Genomic DNA, 12,081 nt, shown 5'->3' with positions numbered 1-12,081 from the left:
GTTTCACTTCAGCAGCAGGAGTTGATAGTTGAGACCTTCCCCTTTTTTGACGGCAGTTTTCACGTGCCTAAAGAACCTTCCTGCCTTTTGGTTTGCTAGAATTTATTCCTCTTCTGTGTATGGAGACGGACAAACTTTACTGAGGAGGAGTCTGAAGAAAGGTAGTTTAGATTTTAAAACAAAAAGTTTGTTTTTCTTTTCATAGTATGATCAGTTACTTTTGTTTTCAGTTTTCACAAAAACAGGTTAAACATGTATTTCATCGTCTAAAAATTGTGATATTTAATCCATTTTTTATCCTTCAGATTTACAGAGAAATGGAGAAATGATTTAACGGGTATTTCTCCAACTTGATCACTCCTCAGCTGATGCTGAGTTTTGTTTTATTTGTTTAATGAACTTGAAACCATTTTTACTTTATGATTCCTTTATACCTGCATAATGCCAACTATATAGTGACATTGAAGTAGAAATTTTGAAGTGGATGAGTCCTAATACAACATGAGTGGTTGTGTTGAGTGACAGATTTACAAAATAATCAATGTGTTTTCGGGTAATATTAAGATATGAATATTTGGCAAATGTGCTGCTACAATGTTGCGCAGGCTTCCCATTCTTTCCCTGGCTTCTTGATGTGTAAGCTGAAGGTAACTGAAGTAACTATAAAGATGTCTCTTTTTACATGAAGTATCTGGCACAGAAGAACCTCTGCATCTTCTGTCTAGTTCTGCAACCTATCAGTGTTCTAATTTCCCTTGAAGCTTCGATCACCAGATGAAAAACATCAGTCCTATGAATGTCGTAAGAATAAAATCTGTTGTGTGTTCAAGTTGCAGAACCAATGATGCCTGCCATGTGACAGCTTAGAGTCCCATATTCCTTACCAGTATTGTGGTTATTCCTCTGCCTCTACAGTTTTGTGGTGTATTATCCTTGGAGTTGCTCTCTTAGAGAGCTAATCAGTAACTGTACTTATGGCCTGTGTTTCCCACCTGTTTGGCCGATCAGGAGATGTGACTGGTGTTCTGTGGCTAGTTCAGAGCCAGATGTGCTGGCGAATGAGTGTGCCTGTACTGATTGGCAATCAAAATGTAAAAGATTTAAATTATGTTTATGTATTTCTTCCATACTAGACATGGTAATTTTGGTTCTTATCTCCTACTTGGCTACCAGTTTTCACAAAATGTGTGGGAGCCCTGGCCTGTGCTGATTTGTCAAACTTGGTTTCTATTTAATAAGCCCAAAACTTACTGGGGAGGGAGATGCTGACAGGCAAACAATGTGATAATAGACTTAATTTCCTCAGAAACCAGGTTCACAAATGTAATTCCAGAATATACAAAGTTTTAATGTTCCGCTTTCTCAGGATGGCTGAGAAAAGTTGTAGTGTATTGGCTCTCAGGACTGAAGTTTCTGGTAACTTAGGAGGCCAATACCGGCATCTCTTTGCAAAAATGATAATTAATTAAACTCAATTGAAAATGCTGATCAGCAGACATATTCTGAAAATCTCTATTTTTGAAATGAAGTTGAGAAAGGGGACTTCTAAGGTGACATGGACACAATAATAAATGTCGGATAGGAGATGCTTTACTGCATTTTTATGAGCTTGTAAATAAAGTGATTTATCTTAACATCAGTGTTACATAATAGTAGTTATACAAATTGATGTAAGGTTTAAGGAACTTCAAGTATAAGCTATTAAAAAGCAAAATTATACATGGAAGAGCCAGTTTGGCTGGCAGTCTTCAGAATTTCTGTCTGAAGCTTGAAGTCAACTCAGGTGCTGATTCTCTGCTTGCTTTTAAAGCCCATCGTAAGCTGTGCCACCTTTCTGGATGCAACTAATTGCTTTCAGTGGATGTTGTCCAAAGCACTTCCAAAACAAATGGATGCCTGAATAATATGAGATCAGTACTACCAATGCAAAAAGAACGGGCAGCATGCATTCTTGTAGGGCTAGTTGGCACACAACTGCCACTGTCCCTATTTCCCCATTCCCATCCTACCCCCAGTAGGTACCCTAACACAGCAGACAAATCTTCTTATAGCTGGAGCTGAGCAGCTTTGTTGTGATTTAAAAATGAATCTTGGTGGTTTACTTAGTGACAAAGCACACTGGCAGCTAATATGAGTGAGACAGTATGACAGTCGACCTGCAGACTGTTTGACCATAGGATACTGGAGGCCTGTTGATGAGGGATGGATGATCAATGAATGCCGAAGTCACGTAGTTACTTGAGAGTGAACTGTAGCATGCAAAGAACAAATGATTGGCCAGAAGAATGGTGTGAGGATTCTTGAAATGCACATTTAATTAAGCGCAATTTACTAGCCTCTTACTTTGAACCTCATGAGGTTCAACAAGTCTGAGTGCAAGGTCCAGCACCTGGGTCGGGGCAACCTTCAGTATCAATATAGGCTGGGGATGAAGGGATTGAGAGCAGCCCTGCTGAGAAAGGCTTGGGGGTACTGGTGGATGAAAAGCTGGACGTGAGCCACCAGTGTGCGCTCACAACCCAGGAAGCCGACCATATCCTGGGCTACATCAAAAGAAGCATGGCCAGCAGGTCGAGGGAGAGGATTCTACCTCTGCTCTGGTGAGACCTCACCTGGAGTCCTGTGTCCAGCTTTGGAGCCCTCAGCACAGGAAAGACATGGACCTGTTGGATTGGGTCCAGGGGAGGACCACAAAAAGGATCCGAGGGCTGGAACACCTTTCCTATGAGGAAAGGCTGAGAGAGTTTGGGCTTTTCAGCCTGGAGAAGGGCCCAGGGACACCTTATTGCAGCCTTCCAGTACTTAAAGGGGGTGTATAAGAAAGATAGGGATGGACTTTTTAGCAGGGCTTGTAGCAATAGGACAAGGAGTAATGATTTTAAACTAAAAGAGGGTAGATTAGGCTGGACATAAGGAGGAAATCTTTTACAATGAGGATGGTGGAACACTGGCACACGTTGCCCAGAGAGGTGGTGGGTGCCCCATCCCTGGAAACATTCATGGTCAGGTTGGATGGGGCTCTGAGCAACTTGATCTAGTTGATGTCTTTGCTCATTGCAGGTGGGGTTGAACGAGATGACCTTTAAGTGTCCCTTCCAACACAAAGCATTCTGTGATTCTATGAATATTTAACAGTCATGTGGAAGTACAGCAGCAGGTAAATGATGGACGTTACAGAAGAATATAAGGGAAATAGCACTACGTTTGCAATTTTCCGACGTTTATTCACTCTCTCACCATTCCCATCTTGTAAACATTTCTACAGTGCACTTTTTCAAGTGATTGATACTCTCTGACTGAGGTAGAATAAGGGAAAATGATCCAATGCACTGGTTTGTCCTTCTAGCTGAGCTGCTAGCTGCTTGCTCTGCTGCTGCTTTTCTTGCAAGATGGAGTGATATCTATTCAGATGCTTTAGTTTTACATTCTGTTGCAGAGGAGTTAGTATTTGATAAACGTCTTGCTGGCTTATGTAGCAAGGAGTCTTGCATCTCTTAGTTCTGTCAGACAAACCCATGCCTTGATGTTTTGGGGCTTTGACAAGTGGACTGAAATTGACCTGCATTTAAAGCACTTGCTGGTCTGGTACCAGGCAGTTAGAAGACAAGACTTCTACCTCCTTGGTGGTGGTTAGGCTAATACTGTGGTTCGTGAATTGTGATGGGTGAAAGGGTGGCAAGTGCTCAGCAGTGTTACTCAGGTTCATTTTGAAATAAAAGGAGGTTAATCTGTAAAAACTATACATTAATCTGAGTCATGTTATATTTTCAAAATACCCTCAGAACAGGTGTGTAAGTCTGTAAACACCTTTTGACTGTGTCTTTTTTTTAAACTACTGTGCAGTTTATACAGAAATGTGCCTATCTTACTTGCAGTGCACGAAGAGAGTAGCAACATCACAGTGCATCTTTAGAGGGAAGAAAAAAAAAAAGAATAACAGTCCCAAGCCAAAGCAATTGCGCCATCCCCCTCGCATTAATAGTGGAAGCACTGTTGCTGCATTTCTGACTTTGTTATCTGAAAGGTGTCATACCCAGTTTTGCAACAGGTGTCATACCCAGTTTTGCAACAGTTTTCTTTTCCTGATAGCAGTTCACCTCCACAGGTTTGGATAATATTAGTGATTTTTATAATTGATGCAAAAAATTACACAGATTGTTAGTGAGTTGGTGTAGTCAAGGTATGGTGTTATGCTTCAAATTCTGCAAGTGATGTGGAGATTCGTGGTGTTGCCATGTGAGCAGTGCTCTCTTTTTCTTCTGCTTTTACAAAGTTTACCATCTGAAGAGAAGAAGGGAAAAAACTCTAACCACTCATTATTCACCCATGTCCATCCTGATAATTATTTTATTACTATTGTAGCTTCTGCCATTATTGTCTTCCTGTGAAAGCAAAGCATAAGATGCGCCTGAAATTCACATATGGCTTCTAGCTAGAGCTCTGTTCTAATGAAGAAATCCTAGACATAGAAATCCGTTGATTTGAGCTTGGCTGTGTTGACTGGCTTGATCACATCACCTTGCAACATTCCGTGGAAATATTTTTAGCAGAGTGCTAGCTGGGATTTTCAAACTTGTGTCTAGCTGATCAGTTAAATCGAAGGTTAGAAATTGCCTTCAGGTAGTCCTCCATTTTTGAGGACTTGTGTAATTTTTATTTCTGTGGTGCCTTATGTGCTAATTTATGTGATACAGCATCTTTGGGCTAATTTATCACAGCTATTTCTGATCTGGACGTTTACAATTACTGCTGTTTATTTAGGGGTTAGAAATGTGTCTAGCCAGCTCATGGTCTTGGTTTGGACTTTAGAGCTCAAATGCTTTCTGAAATACTACATAGAGCCTGACTCCATACAGTGAGACACCAACTTTGAAGCAGTAAATCCGTTAGATTTTTGTCTTCAGCAACGAGCAAGTAATTCTAGACTAGCCTTATTCCCTCCCAACTATCTGAGATATTTGGAATTGCTTTTCAAAACCGTTAAATGAAAATGATCTTTGCTAGAAATCTGAGTACTCATTGTGGTTTCCACTTGGAGAAGTGATGTTAGAAATGGCAAGTGTTCTCCATGCAGGAGGAAATACGGTGCTAGACTGAAAAAAGAAACATCTTTCACAGCTTCAGTTGAGAAAGCATAGAGGAAGCAGCATGGACAGTCTGTGGAGGAAGGGTTTGACAGTAACTCACAAGGAGGGTGTGCGTAACTTTTGCTGTGAGAAACACAGAAATATGCCCAAGTGGGCAGCGTGCTTTTTGCCATTCAACTTTAGCAGTCCGCCTCGGGAAGTCGGCAGGGTGAGTGCCCAGAGGCCTGAGAGGCTGTGAGTGTTTTGCTTTGCGAGAGCCTCTGGCTAGGGATGGTGCTTCTGGTGTTTCTGCCTGCTTTGGGCAGCAGGGTTCTATATTTTAATCCAGAAAAAGTTGCCTTGTGTTTCATGAGCTTGTCTACATTTTGTTAGATGTATTGTGATACAATTCAGTCCACTTCGTTTGAACCTGTTTGTGTATAGCTGCAGATGGCAAAGGCAAGATAATGGTACGACACAGACACTAGCTGAAGAAACTGTGTGTTCCTTAGCACCCTCTGTGCTGGGATTTGATCCTTAAGGGGACAGCTCATTGATTGTAGTCTGCCTTGTTGTAGCCTGTCTAGCTGTCTCCTCTTGAGCATTCTCACTTTGCTCTTTTGCCCTGAAACTAGCTAGCATTGGTGTGACCATGAAGAGAAACAGTTCAGGAAACTGATCTGGCTGAAAAGTCGCCTAGTTTTGTTTTTTGTAAGGTTAGGATGTGCGTGGTTTTTCTTTTTTGTGGATATATATTTGTGTAAAACTGTGCTGGAACTGAACAGTTGAACCCTGATAAGCCATATGGGTGCATTTACATTGTTGTTGCAACCTTTACCTCCCTAGTTACATACGTTTTTATAATACAAATGTATGAAACTGTAAGTCTAAGACTGGCTATTTCCACATGTTTTGACGTGTATAAAATGTATACTATAATATAGTGATTCTTTTTCTAAAAGAGAAAAAAAAAACAACTTGGCAATTCCTAACTTTTCCTAAGAATCTAAAAATCGTTAGATCTTTCAAGCCGACATTCCAGGTAATAGAGAGAAGTATTTGTAATGAAGTTCCAGAAACATTTTTTCACGAAGATTATTCACTCAAAAGATTATGTACTATTGTTAGTTCTGGCTAACGTGATCCAGCTGCAGGTGTTTTGAATTTTAAAACTCTCGGTTGCCAAATAGCACCAAAAATTAATACTCCGTTGCCATGGTAATTTCTTGGTTTGAAGACTGCCAAGTAACTATAAAATGAAACCAATGCTTTTAGTGTGCCCTGAAATGAGGAAAGACAATCAGTGAGAACTGAAACATTACTTAGTTCCATGTTTTTCTTGTAGGTATTGGAGAGACCTTGAATACTCTGCTTAAATACTTTTCACTTTTTTTTTTAAACTAGATTTCTTTCTTTGACATTTGTTGATGCATAAGCCTGTTAGCCTTGAGGACAGGATGAAACTGAAGCACAAAAGCAAACCCAGAACTACCCTATTTTTGTCAGGCATCAAGTGATAGAAAAGGCGGAAATTGCAGAGTGGATTTGGGCCCGTCTGTGTGAAATTACGGATTTGCTTAGGAATGATAACTATAAACTGTAAATGAAATTTTTTTGCAATGGTGTCTTGACCTTAAAGACAGTCTCCATATAGGAGAGACTTCACCATATGGAGGGAGAAGAGTGAGGCTTCTATTTAATGGATGTGTGCTTGTAAAGCATTATGGATATTTCAGAACACTACAAATTCTTACAGTGAGTTTTTTCACTGGATGAGGTTAGGTGCAGTGTCCTTCCTTGAGGAGAAGAGAATGATTTGTCTTTTCTGGTTACTTGTACAAGGACTAGGACTAGACTGGGTGCTGGCATAAAGCAGAAGTGGATGAAAAAACTCCAGTCTGTCTAGTGCTGGTTGTTTAAGGATTTAATAATTAAAGTGCATTATTGGGTCAGGTCCAAAATGTTCAGCACCTCATGGGCTGTAGCCCAAGGAGAACACTTGTATGTGGTTCAGGCTGCTCAGAGGAAAAATACATGGCCATCAGTTTATTTGCTTTCATGCATATTGGATGGCTGGGGCCAACTGCGTAAGTAAACTTTTATTAACTTTGAGTTAAGAAGAATTTAAGACATTCTGAGTCTTTCATGTATTTTCATGTATAGTACTAGCTTTTGTACATGGTAAGATGAAAAACACTTTTCATATTTGTAAACCTACACAGTTCTTCTAGTATTCTAGTGTTTTTGAATAGAATGTATTAATCAAATCGTGGGCAGAAACACGTTACTGCTTATTTTTTCTCTTAATCCGTTGAATTAGTGTTTTTTGTAGAACGGTTTGAGTTTGGGGTTTTGTTGGTCAAGTATAGTTGATGCTATAGTTCAGAGTAGGCACGTACCTTTCTTGATGCATCTACAAATCTTTAGTCACTCTTTCCTTTATTTTTTTTGTAATTGGCTGAACACTAGCTTAGTTTGGAGGCTTGTTGCCTGTACAGACCTCAAAACAAGTTTCAGAAGTGGCCAAGTATAACATTTTATTCTAATGTAGTGTTCCTTTGAGAACTTTGCTGCTGTTGTCTTAAAAATGTGAAGACAAATACTTTTGATCAGTCATGTGAATTTGAATGTAGTATTGTGCCTATATTGTTTTGTCCACATTTCTTGGTGTGTTTTTGTTGCCATCACCAGTATGAGGACTGTTCCATAGTGATTTAGGTTCTAAAAACCTAAAGTATCTGAGAGAAAGTTCAGATTTTTTTTGGTTCTTTCATCTAAAAATACCGTAGATTTCTCTCTCAGAAACTTGAAAATTTTCATAAAAGGTTTTTTTTGCAACAGCTTAATTCTGTGGGAGACTCTTGAAACAACTTTCCCTTCTATTACACGTGTTCTGTCTTGCATTATATACAATAACAATGTCCTATTAGTTTAAAAGGTATAATGGATGTGATCAGAAGCCCTTTCCAGGAAGTCCAACATTGATTTAGGCACTGATTCAGCCCTTCTATGATTTTTTTTAGTTGAAATTATTTAATTTGTAACTATGACTGAAATGTCAGTATTCAAACCAAACTGTTTTCTTGGAAAAAACCTAAAAGGAAACCTAGAGATCACAGGTACAATAAATAATCAGTTATCAATTTCTCTACCTTTATTCCCCTTGCTTGGGTGTGGGAGGGGCATGGACATGCCGAGTATTGGGAAAAGGCTTGATATTGGACTGCCCCACAAGATGACACATCTCTGGGAATGGTTTTTCATCCTTCAAAGGCAGGAGCAACCTGGAAGTAAGAAGGCAAAGCAGCTGAAGCTGTTGGTTTCTCCCTTCCTCAGCTATACGTTCTGGGGGAAATGTAGTTCATGTGATGCCTTTAAACACACACTTGTTAGATACATTTTTTGCTGGAAATCACACTCTTGATTTGACGCATACCCTATTGTTCCTTTGTACCATGCCAAGTGTACCCATCCATCCAAATCTGGGCTCTTACCGCTGGGTACTGCCGCTGCTAGCAGTGAGTGTGTACTGGGAGCTAGTATCCCTTTAGTGTAGGTGGTGCTGAAGTCAGCAGTTCCTGTTATAATCACCCTCTGTAATGTGCACTCCTTGGGCAAAGGTAGATTGCAAGAGAGGGTTTCTAGTTTGTGTCTGGCTAGTAATATGCTGATCCCATGCTGTGCTCTTTGTTTACCCTTTTTCTCGAAACTGCAGCAGCTACTGTCTGCCTGTGACTTGAAACAGCTTGTGTGCAGTAGGCTGATGCACGTTGTGTTTTGTGGCAGTGCTTACTGTAGGTCGCAAGCTGTTGGGGTGATGGAATCCTCTCTTTGTGGAATACCTGCAGCTATGCAAGTTTTTTGCATCTCATCTTTGTTTAGGGTCTGAAATAATATGAATACTTGAAGTATACTGTGAAAGGCAAAGTACAGAATGGATACGAATTTTATTTCTAACTATGGCTTGTTTTTAAAAGTGAGTTCATTTCCCTTAGAATTTCTTTCAAGTTTAATAATTTATGTATTACCTACATTTGTTCTTTTATATTAGCTATTCTTACTTATGTATTATCTATTCTTACTTTCTATTTAAGAATGTAATTAATAAATTAATAAACACAGATATTTGTTGGTATTACTGACTAGTATTGGCTTAATTGCCTCTTGGATAGTATTTTCCTACAGAATGAAGAAATGTCTTAAACAAAGGAAAACATCTCATCTTCTTTGTTGCAAAGAATCCTTGAAGTGGTTGTTTTCATTTAGAATTGCAGGCTTCCTGAATTCCCAGGAAACTTAGAGTGTGTTCCTGTTGATAGAAGAAATTGTTTGTTTTGAGATTTGCCTGTGGTTATAATTATTCTTTTGCATTTACTGCCACCTCCAAGTAGATTAAAAATCCTCATTGCACAGTCTTTAAGCATTGGTGTCTGATCTTGACTTACACACTGCAGCCTTTCTAAATTTAAGTGCAGAGACTTTTCTTCTTGTCTTTTCTTAACCTATTTCTAAAAAATGCTATCTTACTTACAAATAAATGTTTGCTATTGTTTTTCAAAATCTACTACTGTTTTTGATGGGGGGTTTTTTGTTTGTTTTGGTGTTTGGGTTTTTTTTACTGAAGATGAAGTTGCCTATCTTGCTTTGTAACATGGGAGTCGAATAGTTCAGTGAGTCCTAGGAGCTGCCATGGTGGTGTAAGCCCCGTTGTTTCAGGCACACTGTAAAGTTAATGCAAAACTTTCTGGATTTCTGTCCCAGGGAGCTGAGCTGACTGCTTTCTTGAGAACTTTATGACTGTTTCCAAGAACACAGTTGACGCATATTGTCCCGTGTGAAAGAAGTGACTGTGGATTACATAAATTGATATTCCTAGTCTGCCAAAGAGCGAATACCTTCCCTCATTCTTGCTGCCATATGTCTCTACAGCCTTCATTAGTTGGCAGCAGGGGAGGCTGGGTTTTGGCTCTTGCAGACCCCGGAAACATGCTGTGTCTGCATTAGTATTTCTATTAAAAAATACATTGCAAAATATTTTTTTTGAGAGAAAGTTAAATATACTTCATGTTTGGATACGCAGTAACTAACATGTGAAGTACAAGTTATTTACATTCAGAGGGTGTTTGTAGCTTGTGGATGTTTTTGATGGTTACTTTAAAAACAAGCAAACAAACACCAAAACAAGCAACTCTCCCTCTCCAAACTTTCTAAGAAGGCATACCCGTGCCCAGTTTGCATCTGAAGTGCCAAACTCTTGAATGTATGAAGTATCTTAAGAGGTATCCAACCAGAAGATGCTTTATTTTCTTGCTTCCATTTAGAAGAAGATGTAGCATAGGGAGCTGTGATAATTCCAGTCAATATCTTAGAAAAAGAAGTGTTTTCGTGCTCAGATGGCTAATAGTAATGCTAAGGATTTCTTCCTTAGTGCGTGAAGATTTGAGCAGTGCTGCTGTCTAGCAGAGACACAGCACAGGTGCCTCTCAACACATGGTTTCAGTGCTTAACTGAAGTAGAAATGCTTGTAGGTAGACCTGTGTGCACAGTTATTTTCACTAGGGTAACCAAGGTAAGTACTGACCTTCACTGTACAAATTTTAGAACAGGAGACCAATTTTGAGTCAGCCATTCTTGTCTCAAAAACCTTCTTTGCATTTTCCCTCCTGTCTGTGCAAGTGCCGGTAAAGCTTCCACAGTATAATTCGAGCAGGTGCTGCTCCACACCCTCCTCCTCCTCCTACCTGGCAGACATGGCGCCAGTGGTCAGCATGTGCCCCTCTGTAGAAATTGTTTTGCTCTGATTGATCTCGCTGTCAGCAGAGCTACTGCTGAGCACAGGTCAAGGCTTAACTTCTTGCTTGTGTTGGTATCCTAGCTAGAAACATAATCAGTTGACATGTGTTGTTTAGTTTTTTTTAAATAAATAATACAGTCTCACCTTTATGGTCTATGCACAGGGAAAATATACTAGCCAGGCTTCCCAACACAGGAGTGAAATCATAGAATCATTAAGGTTGGAAAAGACCTCTGAGATCATCAAGTCCAGCCACTACCCCAACACCACAATGCCTGCACCGAGTTCTGGAGGGTCTGCATTGTCCTAGTGTTGCAAACCTCTTGCACATTAAAGCAATGTCTCTTCACATACACGACACGATTACATTTTCAAAAAATTAAAGACATTGGATATTAGTTCACACAAATGATCTTTCAGCTGCAAGAATCCGGTCAGTAGCAATCATTTTGATGTGATCTCTGTGAAATTGCAAGAGAAAATAGAGATCTGAGATAAAGAACTTCTCGAGAAAGAGGTGCCAACTTATTTTGAAACATCCCACTGGATAAAGTTAAGAGAAATGTGGCGGTTTTTTAGGAAGAAAGATTTTTTTGTTTGTTCTAATATTTCGTATTTTCTAAGTTTAACTGTTAAATACTAGGGATGGTAATATATATCTGGATAAATAAGGGGGTTTTCTGAGATGTCAAAAAACAAGATTTTAAAGCAGTATTGACTCCCTGTATCTCCAGAATATTCACCATTGACAAGACAATGTCTAGGCCTAGGGTTTCTCATGATGGAATTTAACGGCAAAATATTCCAAAGATTTGTCCGTTTGTACCATCTGTCTAAATAAGCATTAGAATTCTGTTTCTTTTATTTTGGGGCGAGAAATAAGACCAAAACATCATTGTCATATTTTCTTTAATATTGTCTACTGTGAAATACATTTTGGGAACAGGGTGCTAGGTACAATAGAAAGTTGAAGGAGACTGCAATGAGTTGGAAATCACTTTGAATTTGTTTTCAACAAAAATCAATTCAAATACATAAAAATACTTTCATATCTTGATTTCTGTGCATTAATAAATAATGCTTAGTTTGGGAGTCTTTCCTCAATCTTATAAAATGGTTCATAATGAAAATGCTTTTACGTATTATGCACTAGTGGAAAAGTACTGGTACTGTTTCGCTGAGACAAAAATAAACAAAGTCAAGGCAAAAGGTGAGTCTTTT

At 39.2% G+C, this 12,081-nt stretch overlaps 1 protein-coding gene across 2 annotated transcripts in view; it reads left to right on the top strand.

Annotated features, from left to right (window-relative positions):
- SRFBP1 (serum response factor binding protein 1) overlaps positions 1-12,081 on the top strand; it is an 89,944-nt gene that overhangs the window by 16,666 nt on the left and 61,197 nt on the right. The gene's annotated exons all lie outside the window — the stretch shown is intronic.

The sequence above is a fragment of the Opisthocomus hoazin genome, chromosome Z (genome assembly GCF_030867145.1).
Source record: "Opisthocomus hoazin isolate bOpiHoa1 chromosome Z, bOpiHoa1.hap1, whole genome shotgun sequence".
In the NCBI taxonomy this organism is placed as follows: domain Eukaryota; kingdom Metazoa; phylum Chordata; class Aves; order Opisthocomiformes; family Opisthocomidae; genus Opisthocomus; species Opisthocomus hoazin.
The sequence above is the reverse complement of the archived record's forward strand: the minus strand, read 5'-3'. Positions and strand labels throughout refer to the sequence as shown.